The sequence below is a fragment of the Balearica regulorum genome, chromosome 2 (assembly GCF_011004875.1).
Source record: "Balearica regulorum gibbericeps isolate bBalReg1 chromosome 2, bBalReg1.pri, whole genome shotgun sequence".
NCBI classification, from domain to species: Eukaryota; Metazoa; Chordata; class Aves; order Gruiformes; family Gruidae; genus Balearica; species Balearica regulorum.
Genome location: NC_046185.1, coordinates 95,995,222 through 96,010,891, shown reverse-complemented (window position 1 = coordinate 96,010,891; position 15,670 = coordinate 95,995,222).

Sequence of the window (15,670 nt, the reverse complement as noted above, 5' to 3'; positions counted from 1 at the left end):
CAGGATTAGTGGCCCAAGGGGCTCTACCAAGCGAGGGTCTGCACAAAAGGAAAGGGAGGAGCAGAGGTGAGAAGGAGCAGTGGGGCCAGGAGCTGCTCACATCAGCGTGACTTTCTACTTACATCAGCGTGGTAAGTGGTGGTTGAGTGTCTGTTCATCCCCAGAGTCAGCATGTCACCAAGGTGGCTTTAAAAACCCATTCGTATTCACGCCCCTTAACGTATTGGGGTTTTCAGCCCACAGTCTTACCTCATGTGTTTCTAAGCATTCAAGCCATATAAGTGTTAGCAGTGCTGCGAGTTGTTTGGCGTTTGACGTAATACAACCATTTTCATATTAATGACGTGCTATTGGATTGATTTGCCCATTGAGTGCTCATAGCGCCTCTTTCCTTCTGGTCTAATATCTCCTTAAGCTTCCTTCTTGCAGTATTGTTTTAACCTTACCTAAGATTCAATTTTGCTTTTCATTCAGATTTCAGTTTTTTACAAGGATTTGAGGAAACTGGAACACAGTTCTCAATCCTGGATGGATGTTATCTAATTCTTTAAAGTGTTGTAGATTTCTTGTCTTATCAGCAACTAAGTATAGATAAGGAACACGAACCGCATTGGATCCCCAGGAGAAATGTAGGGGGTGAGGAAGTTAAACACCTTCTATGAGATCAGAAGGGAGCGTTGTCCTAAATGTCTTTCTAAAAAGTGACCAAAATGTACAGCTGCTTCAGGTGCAGCGTGACTCTGCATAGGAGTGTGCTTGAAGCTCCAAAATGCTTTTGATGGCTTTCCGATCTGGAAAGGCCAAGAAAGGCTGGTCAGCCCCAAGCAGCAGTAAGAAGGAGCCCACAAGAGAAGTTATGTTTCAGGATGGAGGAGATTTGGAAGTGCGGCACCAGGACTGTCAGTTGTTTCCACTGCAGTCATGATTACCAGACATATTGGACTGTAATTTATCATGTCTCCATCTATACCCTCAGGATACATTTGGCAGCTGATAGCGCTTTCTACCCTCTCACAGATTACTGTGCTATATTCATACCAGAGCTATCTCAAAGAGCTCGAGGGACTCTACCTACCGCTACTGGCATTGGCAGCATCCTGGTATTGGTGGATACCATCAGTGAATCTTGGACCCTCAGCTGCTGCTTTTAGAGTTGCTTCTTCACGTATAGTAGTAACATTGGCTTAAAGAGGACTCCAAGCAATCAGCTCATCTTTCTCCAAGTCCTTTCACACCACAAATTCATTAAGCCCACACCCAAAATGCTTATCTGGTAGCTATGCCAGGTGGTAGCCTTTCTTTTTATTACAGAGTAAAGGACTCTGGAAGTTGGGTAATACTTACAGCTGCCTTCATGCTTCCTTTCTACATGGGCAGATGCAGCTGTTTGTGGTTTTTCTCCCCTCTCTGGTGTGTTCATCTGCTTCAGCACCTGGTGGGTGTTTCTGAGACTGAGGAGGAAACAGCACTGAACACGGTCACTGCAGTGCTTGAAGAAGAACACCTCATGTTACTCCAAAATAACATTTGAAAGTGGCAAAGGCAAATAACCCTTCCCCCAACTCCAAGTAGAGTTGAGATCTACTCTAACTTAACCCAGCTCTGTAGCAGGTTTTAGCAGAATCTGTCCCCTGATGTATCTAAACAGTTCAGAGACCTAGAAATTTGAGATCTCAAATTTTCAGCAAATACTGCTGTTCTGAGCTGTCCGTGGACAACGTCTTCCTCCCAAAATGTATTAATGATTAAATACATTTGTGAAAAAGCAGTTTTCTTTCATGATGCAGAGGACACTGAAGGTTTCCCAGAGTTTCAGACATGGCGCATGCGCAGCACCAGGAGAGCCCCCCAGCAAAATTGTGCCATGTGTAGGATGGCAGCTTGATTTTGAGGGGCAGTTCAGAAAGTGGTGGCTGGAAGCTTCTGAAATCATCAACTTGATTCTGGCTTCATCTCAGAGAGCTTTGCCTTTAGTTCAGGGAGGACTCCTGTTCACAAACTGTGAGTGGTCTAGCTTTGGAAGGATGCTGTTTTGGAGCGTTAAAAGGTGTTTAGTTATGCTGAGCCCTGCACAGTCAATGGCAATAAGAATAACTTATCTACGTTGCTATAATGTTCCATGAAACAGCGTAATCTAGTGCCCTGATACGACAGTGAGGTGGCCAGTGTCGCGGTTGCATTTCTGCTGCTGGCCTTAAGCAGTTGCTATGGTTCCGTAGTACGTGAGGGTGCAAGGAGGGAGGGATACAAACCTCAAATGTTTCCCCTCGCCTCCGAAGAGATGAGATCCCCAATGTCAGGACCGCATTTACAGGATACTCTTGAAAATGCCCGTTGTGGGTAGGTCAGGGGGGTGTACTACTTCCTTCAGGGCTGCCTCGTGGGGTGGAAGGGAATGAGGCTGCAAAGGGTGAGGGAGAAGACCCTGCTTTGATTTGTCTGCAGCTGTTCTGGAACACCACTGCGGAGTTTAGCATCTGACAGAGTTTTTACTAGGTCAGCCTGGAACTCAACACACCAGCCTTATCCTTCACCTCACTGTCCAAGGGCATAAAGGGAGAGAACAATTTTTCCACCTCTAGATGCAGCTTTCATTAGTTAACATTTGAAAGTGTATTGAACATTAAAAATAATTGCAAGAAAGCTTTTTTAAGTTAATGTTTAGTTTTTTCCTTTATGGAAGTAAACTCTTGTGGCCAGTACTTTGCTCTCTTGAATATTAACACTTTTGTGGTGTATTAATATATATGTATGTAACACAATTTTGATATATTGATATGTACCTATATAGATACATAAATGTTAGGAGAGAGAGATATATCAATATACCTGAAGAAGTATTCTGCTGAAGTCCATTATATGAGATAAATACATGCCCTTCGATCATCAATTCATCCCAGCTATCCATAGTTTACACGTAGCTTGTATTGTTTGTTGCTTTACACTGCAGGCTGTAATAGCGTGTAAGGCTGCGGCCATGGAGCATGTCACGTCTGTGCCACGTGCTGGATGTACACAGAAGCACAGGAGGATGCCTCTGTCCATCGACCGCTCCTTTCTGCAGACTGTTGTGGCTTTGAGGTTTTTTCCATCTCTTCATTGGTTTCTGGTTCAAGACAACAATATTTTTCTTCTTCCTCCATCAATGGCTGGTGTCTTCCATCACCCACTCAGAATACTTTCTGTCAAAGCCTTTTTCAAAATCCAAGTACCTTTTGTGAACTAATTCCTTTCTCCTTTTCCTCCCTGTTCTCTTTGACAAAGTTAGAGAATTGTTGGGCTGTCTGACCTTTCTAACTACTATTTTAGTGATGGTCAGTGACTGGAAAAGCAGTGTCTTTAGGTACCTGGTGTATCAGAGAGGTGTCTTGTAAGAATGGTTATAAACATGCGACATTGCACAGTAGTACCATGTAAAATTAATAGTTTACACCCTAAGACCAGGTTCGTTTGCTTCAGTGGGACTCCAGGCATGTCAGCATGAGAAATGCAGCACATAAATCCCCACCTCCTCCTTCTCAGTGTCTCATTTTGGGCAACCACTGAAGATGTAAGCAGCTAGAGGCAGTACGGTACCTCTGAAGAAGCTCTTGATTTCAGTGTGTCCTCCAACTTTGTAAAAGTTTGAATATACATCTCGACTTTATGGCTCGGGTTCCAGTCAGTAATAATTGCAGTCCAATAGCAGTAATTGTCATGTTAGAGTACCTGAAATGGTAAGTCTCCTTTCACCATCAGATACTGAGCATGCAAAGGCTTGAAAGAGTGACTCACTGTGATAAAGCCAATGATGTGTGTTGACTTACGGAGTTGTATCAAGGAACTACACTTCCTTCTTCTGGTATCTGAATTATATCAGCAAACAGAGGTCCCAAGCCAGATGTCGTTGTGACAACAGACCTTAATAGTAATTACAGATATTAAAAAATCTTACTTTTCAGCATGATTTCTCATAATTATATTTTGTAAAATCCACGTTTTGATTTTTCCCTGTACAGGAGGGATGCCCAAGTAGAGTTGTGTGACAGTTGTAACCCTCACCATAGTTTGAGTGAATATGTTATAAGGAACGGGAAACAACAAACGTAAAGGAAGAATAAAGCAAAAGTTAATCATATGCTAGAAGTTGTTCCTATATTTGCTAGCTGGAGTGCTCAGTAGAACGTATTTATTATTTATGACATCTTTTTTCCAAAGTATTCAGAAATTAATTGTCACATCGTTCATGTGGATTGAGTATAAATTTCTTTTCAGCAAAGCAAAAGTACAGACTTGTCACTGAACAGTGAGTCACCAGAAAGGTTTTGTGTTTATTGTGTCTCTTCCAACCTGGTAACACTATAGGCTTCAGTTCCGATACCTTGGCCGATGACAACTGGGGCAGTGCCTGTCCACTGAAGGTGCTGGAGGCTGCCCGTCAGTCATATGCTGACAATAAAAGATCCATCTGAAAAGCAGGATCTTCCATTAAAAAATAACTTCTGTTTCTAAATGAGGTCTGTGTACATAGCCTTATCTAGAGAACCCTATATTGCCTCCGCTTAGAGATAAGAGAGACGTAAACCGCAGCCAGGACCACATCTCAGCGGATGAAAGAGACGTCCTGCACACAGGTGCTGCCCACTCAAGGAGGATCTGCCGCGCATCAAACAGGATACAGAGCCTGTCAACATGTACGATGGATGGCTTGTGCGTTCCCTGAGGTACAGCCGAAATGTCTTTCAGTTCTTCTGGTACTTACACCAACCTGCTGATATTATGGTCACAACAGTTGTTTCAGGCAGCCTTCGTTCGGATCCATCTCATTCACGCATAGAGGAAAAAGGTGATTTCATGGACGGTTTTATGTCCTTTCATTTTAGCGTGGTTAATTCACGGTCCGAGACTACTTTTTCGCTGAACGCTTCTGCAGGTCCTAGAACCAGCTATATATTTCCAAGCAAAGAAAGGCTGTTACATGGGTCTTTAAGTAGAAATATTCCTTGATACATAAACCAGAATGGTGAATGTTTATCACTTCTTCCTGGTTGTTTTCCCTGCAATACTTTAAAGCATGGGTACTCTGTAGGCAGGAGACCCGGTTCTGGTTTTTGCTTGAGTTATTTCAAATTTACACTAGAATTGGATAAAATATATGCAGAACGGATTAGTTATATCTGAATCAAGTGTCACACTGACTAAACGTCAAGTGAACAAGTGCTGCTTCTTAACCCTGGGTTTCCTCTCTCTCCTGCTCCCATCGTCCAAAACACGCTTACCCCTTGGCCGTTACTGTCAAAGTGTTCGTGGCGGGCAGTGTAAAACCCCAAGATACTGTTTCAAAGTTGAGTCAGTCTTCCCAAAGAATTTCATATTTCTTGAAGATAACAGTGTAATTTGGATAAAAAGTATATCCACTTTGCAGGGCATCCTGCTGATGTGAGAGAAAAGGTACTTTCCTCTCTCTAGAGGGTGAGACCCACGTCTGTTTCCACTCCTGCACGTGCCCCGTGCCGGTGGAAATGGCTGTTAAAGGCCTACGTTGTATTATTGATTTAGCAATATGATCTGCTTGCCACCACAGACTCCACGTAGTGCTTTGTACACATGAAAAACAAGTAGTTATGGCTCAGTTTCTGTTGTTTGCAGAGGGTGAGTGTTCTTCAGTGTGAAAGAAAGTCAGACTCTGAGCCAGTTGCTGGTTTTGAGTACATTAAATCATCAATCAGTATAAATAATACAAGTTCAGTAAGCAATATGTGAGGATAAATAAATTCTTAATGTTGTGAAAACAAATTAACATTCTTTCCCTTTCCCTCCCCCTTCTCAAGCAGGAAGATGAGTAGCAAAATATGTGGAATAAAAGGCACTTTATTTACCTGGAGGTTTTATCAAGAATGAAGCCTCAGAGTGGTGTTTGCTGGTGACTGACTGTCTTTAAGAGGAATCTTATGACCCCCAACAAAGTGCGAGGAACTGACAGTAGCCCCTTGTGAAGGATTTTCTATTAGGACTAGGCATGATAGAAGAGGACTTGTGGTGGGTTATGCCACTGGCTTGGATGCTCCCAGGCTACCCTTGGTACCTCCCTGCTTCATAGTGGTGGGTGCAATGACATGTTCTGCTGCATGAGATGGAGGAAGAAAACAGATCAAACTGTTCAAAGGTCAGTGGTACGATGTTCTGAGCCATCAGTGCCTGCCGCTGCTCCAGCCTCTTTGCAGGCTACTGCTGTTTTCCTGCAGGATGCCATGGTGGCATCTCTATACCTCAGTGACAGTTCCAGTTTTATGCCCAGATAACTGATTGTCTTTCCTTTGGTTTCAGGAAATTTCTCATCTCTCTTGAGGAAGAATTCGTTGCCATAGATCTGTCTGGGAAGAGGAAAAGACAACAAATATGTAATTCTAGAGTAGCTGCCCTTGTGTGGTTGGCTGCTTAGGATTTATATAAAATGTAAGTTGTTCCAAAGATATTTAACTATAACTGCCTAATTATAAGATTTTAATAATTTTCTACATGCAGAGCTATATCAAATTGTGTTCAACCTCAGAATCAAAATATTTGATTTAATACTTTTTAGTAGTAGGCACACATATAGTCTATAAATCTTGGTGAGATGGCACTCAAGGAAGAGTGGTTTGTTTTTTATCGCATAGACTGAGCCTTCACAGAAACACTAGCATGTTTAGTTTTGTTAAACTGTTTGAGGTACCTGAGCTTTTCATTGAGAACTTCAGCACAGAAAATTAATTTCTCCCTGGACGAATGCCTAAAGCTACAGTCACTGATTTGGTTATATTTACCCAAGGATTAGATCAGAAATATAGGTACCTAATATTTTTCTAGCACACTAGAAGTGCTAGAACACAAATGTTTCACTAGATAATATTAAATTCTGTCTACAAAAAGAGCAACTTTCCTCACTGAGAATGATGATTCCAAAATCTCTGATAGCTAATGCAATTTAGAGCAAACTGAAATGGCAAGGACACGGCTACTGCTCCTAAAGCAGAAGCCTTTGCTTGGGAACCATTTGGACACATAAGAACAACAGAAAAGCTGATGAAAGTAAGCTGGCTACAGGGATCTAAAACAAACTCCAAAGATCCTACCACAGACCCTCTTCCTATGTCGTGAAGGGGTAGTGGTAATAAATTTGTTGAACACAGTGCTTAACGTGCATGATGTTTTGATGTCTTTCTCCACCAAAGAGTTAAACAGATTGCTCAGGGTGAGCTTAGAAAAAGCTAATTTGGCTAAATCATTGTCTAGCCAAATTAATTATATTTAATCACAGTTATGTGCAGTCCTCTCATTTTTTGTCTCTCTTCAGAAATACAGTTGTAGACATTTCCAGAGCTCCTAGGCAACTCTCTGTGTTCAGGGGAATGATGGCATGCTTCTCTCATAGTTTTGACCTCCTTGATGACTTCATCTTGTTTGAAGATTTGTCTTTTCTTGGGTTCTGTGATATTATTCTTTCCCATTTCCTCTTTCTTTTCCTGCTTTCTTTGTCCATGAGTGCTCTTCCTTCCCTCTCCTTGTTTTCGAGGGAAATGTCCCACCATGTTCTTTGGCCTTCTCACCATATAGCCAAATGCTTCCTGAGCACTTTGTGAAACTCTTGCCTCCTGAACACCATCCTTTACTCTCTAGGTTATGGTGTGACCCCTTGTTTTAAACTGTTTGACTTAACATTTGACTTTGATAAAATGTCCAGCTCGCCAAGGAATTAGCATCTTCTAAAATATTTGCCACTCTGACGATCTTTGCCTTATTACTATCAACAGAGCTTCTTTCACCACAGACTAGTTGCTCCCCGGTGAGTAACGCTTTGCAGAGCAGAGCGTGGTGTGCCCTGTGGTCCTCAATTCATGCGGCAGCCCCAGGTGGAGTCTCCTGGCCAGGGTAATTTACAGCTGCTCTCATGCTCTTGAGTTAAGTGGGTGACCACTCGGCCTTCAGTCGGTTGACAAATTAAGAACAAGAGACCTGGCCAGGCGTCATCTCTCCTACAATATATTCTAGGTCCTGCAGCAGGCACTTGCAGGTTGCTGGACTCAGGTACCTTCTTTTAGTTTGTTTCTCCCTTTGTCTGTAGGGATAGACACCCCGGCTCCCCCAGACCATGCGCACGTCTTCATGCCTTTCTACCTTGGATGTTTCTTGTCTTCCTCTCACAAATTCTTGTGCTTTGCTGCAGACCATGAGTGGTTACCTTTCTTTTTGTCTTACCCTGCTGCTCTCACCTTGTCTATTTTACAAATTATTTTCCTTAACTGTCTCCAAACTTTCTTCCTACCAGTGCTGTGCTGTTCCTCTGGTGGTGTGTAGTAAAGTCCTGTCTGTAGACCTATTCCATGGCCAGTAGGTTATTTTTCTGTGTGTCTTGGGTGTACATGAAATAGAAAGGGGGTTGAATTTAGCCTGATTTAGAATGAAACACAATGAGTATTTAACATGTTTTTTTAAATTTCTTTCATTTACCACATGATATCTAGAGAATTAATTTTATAATCCATAGAAGAGTGCAATACAGAAATTTGTCAATTAATATGCTTCCGTAGCAAAAGGGAAGTACTGAGAAGTATGGGTATAAAGAAGTAAGACAAAGGAGTAACATGAAGAGCTAAAATAAAGAAAGAATGTGTTGTCTTGGTGAGAGCTAGAAAGAAAAAAATCCTTGTACCAGAAGTGCAAAATTGTAGATTGTAGGACAGAAGAGCCAAGTTTGAAGGGAATGAAGTGCGTAAGGAAGGCATTTGTGTTTAAAACCTAATCAGCTAACTCCCATTTAAAAGGGTGGGTATTTGCTTTATTCTTGAATCTCTGGACATTCCTCTCTGCTTCTGCGAAACCATAAATACTGCATTTGACATCAGCTGTTACAGGGAAAAGAAGTTAATTACTGCTTCAAAACATGCAAATTAGATTATGTGACATGCCGAAAGTATAAACCAAACATTAAGTAATGGCAGCACTGTCAGTTAGAATTACAGTCCTCCGTGGTTTGGGGTCTTCTTTTCTAAAGAGAGGTGGTGTTGCAGCTCAGAAGAGAAAAACAAAGGGAAAAAAATTCCTCTTACTGGTCCCCTAAATTGCAGCTGGCTTCGGAAGAGCAACATCAGAGTCCAACTTTTCTTTGGGTGGATATTGGAGTATGCTGGTTATGAGCCACTAGAAGGGTACAGGGCAGATCAGGGAGAAAATGCTGATTAAAAAATAATTAAAAACAGTTTTCTTGCTATACAGCATGAGGAGTTGGCCAGAAACTATGAGTGAGTAACTCTGCCTACACAAGTGTTTTTTGGTTTCTTTTTTCCTGATCTTCATTCACCTTCTGCATGTCTCAGGACATTTTAAAATTATACTCACGCCTGCAGCCCCCGTTTCTTGTGCTTCAGGTTGGGTGTTTTTAGGGTACGTGCAGAAATGAGAGGGGCTCTGTAATGTGTGAAATATCACAATGGAACAGCATTCATACCGTCAGATAAAAGCAGCTGCAGGTTACTTAAGAGGGTGTGTTCAGTGTAATGGAAGAGAATTCAACCATGGAAAAAAATAGCCTCCAGTATTCCATCATTAAGAGGAACACATTAAAGCAGCTGCAGAATTAATAGACAGGAAATTCTTTCTTTATGATCCATGAAATCTTCAATCTATATTATCCTATTCTTCCTAACAACTTCTAATTGCATAACTGAATTTCCCTGTTTATTAATTTTGCAGCATAGTGACTTACAATTGGGAGTAAATTGCCTGAAAGCAAATTTCTGTTTCATTTGACTGAACCATAGGAATCGGAGGACCATGGAGCGATCAGCATTTCCAGCAATTATATATTCCTCTCCTGCAGCCAGTGGAGAGAGCAACTATTGAAACCCAGGTTTGTGGCCATGGTGGTCAAAGTCCCACAGAGATAGTGGTCAGCCAACACAATGAGCATATGTTCCCTCCAGAAAGAAGAGAGCTCACTTGCCATAAGATTGCTCTTTCCTTACTGCTGTGCCATTTTCTAGGCTGTCAAACTCGTAACATTTTGTGGGTGGCAAAATGATGTCATTTTATTCAACAGCTTGTAGTAATTTCCACTCCCAACCCTTCATGAGAGGTACAAATTACCAAAGAAAAAGGGCTATAAGCTTACAGATGGCAGTATCACTTTTCTTTTCCATTGAGATCACAATATCCTTCTTTCTAGCTGAATGACAATTGTGCCGTCACTAAAATTACATAATGCTATGTCCCCTGAGGGGTTGTAGTTTGGGATTCAAAGGACAGCTGTCAAAATACAACTTGCTCTGTTCTGAGCTTTGGAAGTCTCTTAGGGGATCGTACACATGAGTTTGTCTTTTTTTCTTTTCTTTTTTTTTTTTTTGGTGGGTTATAGATAGGGTTAACAGTGGAATGTAAATGAGAAAACTACAGTTACATGGCAAGTTAAGTGGCACACTTGAAATATAAATGACGTGCTAAAAAAACTAGTGTTTGCTGTAAATCACGGGGGCCAAAATGAGGGCTAACACAAATGGCAGCACTATGCTGACTCAGTGGAGTTTGGTAGCCTACGGTAAAATTATTTTTTTCCTTTGTTTTGTATACTATGACACTACACAACGTGCAGTAAAAGCTGCTCTAATTTTCCAGGTTTTGCCTGATGTCTCGAAGCCCGCTGCGCTACAGTACCTTCCACTGCTGTACGTTGGCTCCGAGTGCCCGCCAATTATTAACAACAGGCATTAAATCAAAGAGTCTCAGTGCAGTCTTTGAATGTGACTGGAAGGGAAAAACTCAGGTAGTTTTAGATTTCCCCAAACAAGAACAAAAAGAAGAGGATGAAGGTTGGAAAAAGTATCTTGGTTTGGGTAAGTGTTGTGGTTTAGCCCTGGCAGGCAGCTGAGCCCCACACAGCCACTCACCCGCTCCCCCCCTGTGCCGTGGGATGGGGAAGAAAATCGGAAGGGTAAAAGTGAGAAAACTTGTGGGTTGAGATAAAGACAGTTTAACAGGTAAAGCAAAAAATGTGTGCATGAGCAAAGCAAAACAAGGAATTCATTCCCCGCTTCCCATGGGCAGGCAGATGTTCAGCCATCCCCAGGAAAGCAGGGCTCCATCACGCGTTAACGGTGACTTGGGAAGACAAATACCATAAATCTGAATGTCCCGTCGTCTTCTTTCCCCTCTTCCGTTGTCATGGCTGTGTTCCCTCCTGGCCCACTCGCCTTGGCTCTGTCTAAGCACTGCTCAGCAACAGCTAAAACATCCCTGGGTTATCAACACTCTTTTCAGCACAAATCCAAAACACAGCACCGGATTTCCATTTGAAAGAATGGAACAGAATACAGCAATTTTTGTGAGGGCCACAGTGGCTCCTGAAAGGTTATTTACATTCCATCTAAACCTGAGCATCGCAAAGAAGTGTGTACACACCGTTTTCACGAGATGAAAAAGATTCAATTAAAACATTTCTAAATGACAGAAGGCAGCAAAGTTCAACGTGGCCAATGCAGGTCTTACAACAGTAAACCTGGAGGCTCAGCTTTTCCTGCTCAAATGATTGTGTTAGCCGGCCTGGATGATGCATCTGGTATCTCTTCCCTGAGGGTCTCGGGCAGCTTCTTGTTTTCCCTCACTGCTTCCAGATATTAGCATCCTCTGCTGCCACAGCTTCAGCTGCTGTTATAAAATACTTAGCAGAAGCAGGAAGCTCTTAAGAAAACAAGCCTGGCTCTAGTGAAGTCCTTGAAATGAAGAAAAATATAAACGAGGAATGGGAAGCTGAGAAAAAATAGAGCAACAAAGCCACTTCTGAGTGTCATTTTCCCCACCTGCAAATAGTCCTGTATTGCTTCATTAGTACAGAAGGGAAAAAAGTATAGCACAGAGGTGTGTGTGGATCAGGCTTTGGTTTGCAGAACACCTGTTTCTGGACTTTATTAAGCAGGGCAGTCACTTGCTGTAGATGACTTTGGTTGCCAGTAAGCAAGTCGCATTTAAAAACCCCGAACAAAATAAATGCATACATAATATCATCTCTTCATGTTAAGGCCACAGAAGGGAAGTAGTTGTCCCTGAAAGGAATGGAAAGGGAAACATCTACAATATAGTCAAACTCCTAGATAAGGTTCTAGTCCCATTTTAGGGATGCATTTAACATTGGGGATAAGGCAATGAAGATGTACCAGTGTTAAAACACATTTGCTACTCAGCAGTGTGTGAATGGATGAGAGGATGATTTTTTTTTTTTTTTTTTATTTGCCAGTCTGGTTTGTGCAGAAGATTTGTGAGATGGTGCTCATGAATGAATGGGAGCTGTTGGTTTGTTTAGTCTAGCAGAACAAAAGCCGAGAAAGGATGCCACTGCTACCTCTAAATACTGTCAGTGAGAGGAAAGGAGTATATTTCATCTAAAGGACAATGCTGGCACAGGAACACCCTGGTATGATTGAGCTATAAATAAATATAGGCTGACTATGAAAAAAGTTCATAATCCTAGGCAAGGAACTAACTTTCAGAGCAGTGTAGGCAAAAAAACTCCTGCTTGTTTTAAAATATAGCTAAAGCAGTTTACAGACAGGATTGTATGATGCTATTATCTGGCAGAACAAGGACTAAACTCCACGACATTTGAGGTCCTTTCCAGTCCTAGGCTCCCTTGGTCCTACAAAACGTTTACATCAGGCCTATGCAATGCACAGCCTCCCTGACCACACATTGCCCACCAAGGACTTTCTTTGACCAAGCACAACATGTGGAAAAATACCTTGTTTGTACTGTTTCACCTCTGCAGGCCAAAGCATCCGCCAGAAATGAGCCGGTGCCTCTCAGCCAGCGGGAGCTGATTGCCCAGGGAACTGAGAGGTGGGCTGGGTTTGGGGTATTGGCATTATTCCTCTGCAAAGATTTTGAGATTAGTTACGCTTCCAGAACGGAGGTCAAGAGCATTGAGGAGCTTGGAAGATGGTGTACATGTACATGGGCTGTAGGATTCACTGGGAGTCATAATCAGCGGTGACTGTTGACATCCAAGGATGAGCCCCTCTTGCTGGTAAACAATGCAGGTTAATTGCTGCGTATTGGCAATTTTCTCTTGTTTACGTGGTTAGTTTAGATCAGTTGATGCAAACTGATGGGCTTTGATGGTTTTTTTCCTCAGATGTATGTTGTCACTCAGAATGAGCTGCTGTGAACTGCTGATCAGCGAGGAGCCATTGCAGTAAGCGTAAACAGCCGCCGCTGATCCATCTCTGAGCAGTAGCTGCTGCTGCTGGTGACTCTTTGTCCTTGGGGTTGTTTGCCCCAGGCCCTGCCTGCTCAGCTGCTCTGTGGTGGTGCTCAGGTGCTTACCCTGGGACAGGCATCTGGGAAGTTCAGCTCCTGGGTGTAGTCACTTGCAGCTGGGAGGAAACCCCCGTTGATGAGTAGGGACTGATTACCCTTGGGAAAACATCTGGGGCACGGGAGGCAGAGGCTGGATGGTTGGAGAAGCAGGAGGCCAGGTGATGTTGGTGTGCTGCGCTGGGGATAGCATGGGTGCAGAGGAAGGGTAAGAGGATTACAAGGTGGAAAACGACAGCGAGGGAATACGGATATTGGCGACTGGCTGAAGCCTTCTGCATATCACCCTGTCCTGGTTCTGGCAGAAGCCACCCCTGTAGCCCCCCCGCTACCAAAACCTTGCCACGCAAACCAAATACACACCCCCTTATCTGAGGTGCCTTCACCTTGTGTGATGGGACATCAGTGTGGCTTGGGCTGTGTGAAACCTTTGTGGGTGTTCTTCAGAGTAAACGTAGAGAGACAGCAGTTGCCACCAGGGTAACCACAAAGCAACGTCAACTGTTCTTCTCCTCATCTTTGCTGTGTTCCTGATGCAGTTAATAGAAATAGGAGGATGAGAGCTAAAAAGAAAGTGTATCAGCTCCAAAGGCAGAGGGAGCAGGGGGTGAGGTGGTAGATAAGGTAATTGAATTTTAATTAAGATCCAAATCAGCAAGCAGGAAACACTAATTTATGTAAGCAATATTAATTTTATTAGCATTTTATAGAGAGGGAAGAGGTATTCTCAGAGGAAGATTTATTCTTACCATTAGTTCTGACCTAGCAGCACTTCTTGCTAATTGATGAGAGCTTAACCGTAACCTGTACTGGTTCATCTTGGGAACGTTGAACCATTATACTCTTCTTTCTGCTGAAAGTGATGCCGTATTTCTGTCACTTTTATGTGGTTTGTTTCTTAGATGGAAACTTTAAATTCACACATTAATTAAAAATTATTTCAAAATAGCTTTTAATTAATTTATTTTTAATTAAGGTAAAAGGATCGTTTAAGATTCTAATTTAATTAAAAATTCTATTTTTAAATGCATTAGATGCAGAGAAAAAGCAGACCAAGAATACATTTGTATGGAAAAGAAACCAGCTCACTTAACGAGAGGAGGTACTTTCTGTGGTTAGACAACTCACCTGGTTGTATCGGGACACTGTTCTTTAAGGTCTGAGAATAGTCATTCTCACCCTCTCTGATACTGCTGCCTTGTTTAAGGGGATCTGTTGGTGCTTTTTCATATGCTGCAGGTGGGAAATAATCCGTGTTTGTCTTTTTTTTTTTTTTTCCCTTTTGAATTCATGATTACTCAGTCACTTAATTTGAAGAGTACAGAAATAAACCTTGCTTAAAGAAAAGGTTACTGCTGTCAAAGAATAGATTTGTACTTAATTTCTGATTCTGGTGATTAGCTACTGTTCTGGATGATCTAGGTTTGCTTTTTCTAGCAAAACAAAAGCAAAGCTTTTGATCTAGCTTGGCGATAAATGTAGTTTGAGTATTTTGTAATTGTTTCACATATATGTAGTAAGGATTTTTGGAAGCCTAGTTTAGAGGCAGGTAGTAGCTTTCAGAAGCAATTTAGATGTTTTTTAAAGAAAAGATATCTCTAATTTTCATTTTTAGCTGTTGTTTTTTGGTTTTGGGGTATTTTTTTTTTTAGTAAGTGATTCTTGTTGGGTCTAACAACGGCCCTTGCAAAGATGCTGTAGCTTACAAGCAAGCTAAGCGACCAGAGCCAGCGTTGGCTCTAAGTGGAAACCGGCCCAAGCAGCGAGGCGGGTGTTGCACGACGTGTACACGGCCAGCGCCGCAAGGTCCTTCCTGGCATCCGTCCTGCAGAAGAGGTAATGTTAGAGGGAAGCGTTCAGAGAAGAGGTGAGGAAGGAGGAGTCTGGAAGACACGGTATGAAGTGAAGCCTACCTGTCTGGACACATTAGTGCACTTGACTGCAAGCAGCAGCTTGCCCGAGAGGGGAACGGTGCCAGGCTGAGCCCGTCTTGCCGAGTGTCAGCCCTGATGTTACATGAGCGCAGATGTCTGCGGAGGTGGATGTGTGAGGTACGAAGGCCAGCCTCGTGTGCCTCTGCCTGCCTGTACGTGTGCGTGCTGATTTCTTTAGTCGCCTGACATTTTCATCAAAATGCACTTTCTGGTTAAACAAGCGAGCCACTGATTTTTACCCACTTCGCTATCCCAAGCTGAAGGACTTGCATTAAAAAATCTAAACTGAAATTAATTGAAATTGGAGTAATTACAGAAATACAAAGCCCTCTCACATGTTATCTCATAGGGAGATAATCTCATAGGGATTATCTTTTGTTGTTATTGGCTACTGCTATTATTTACTGATTATTGTT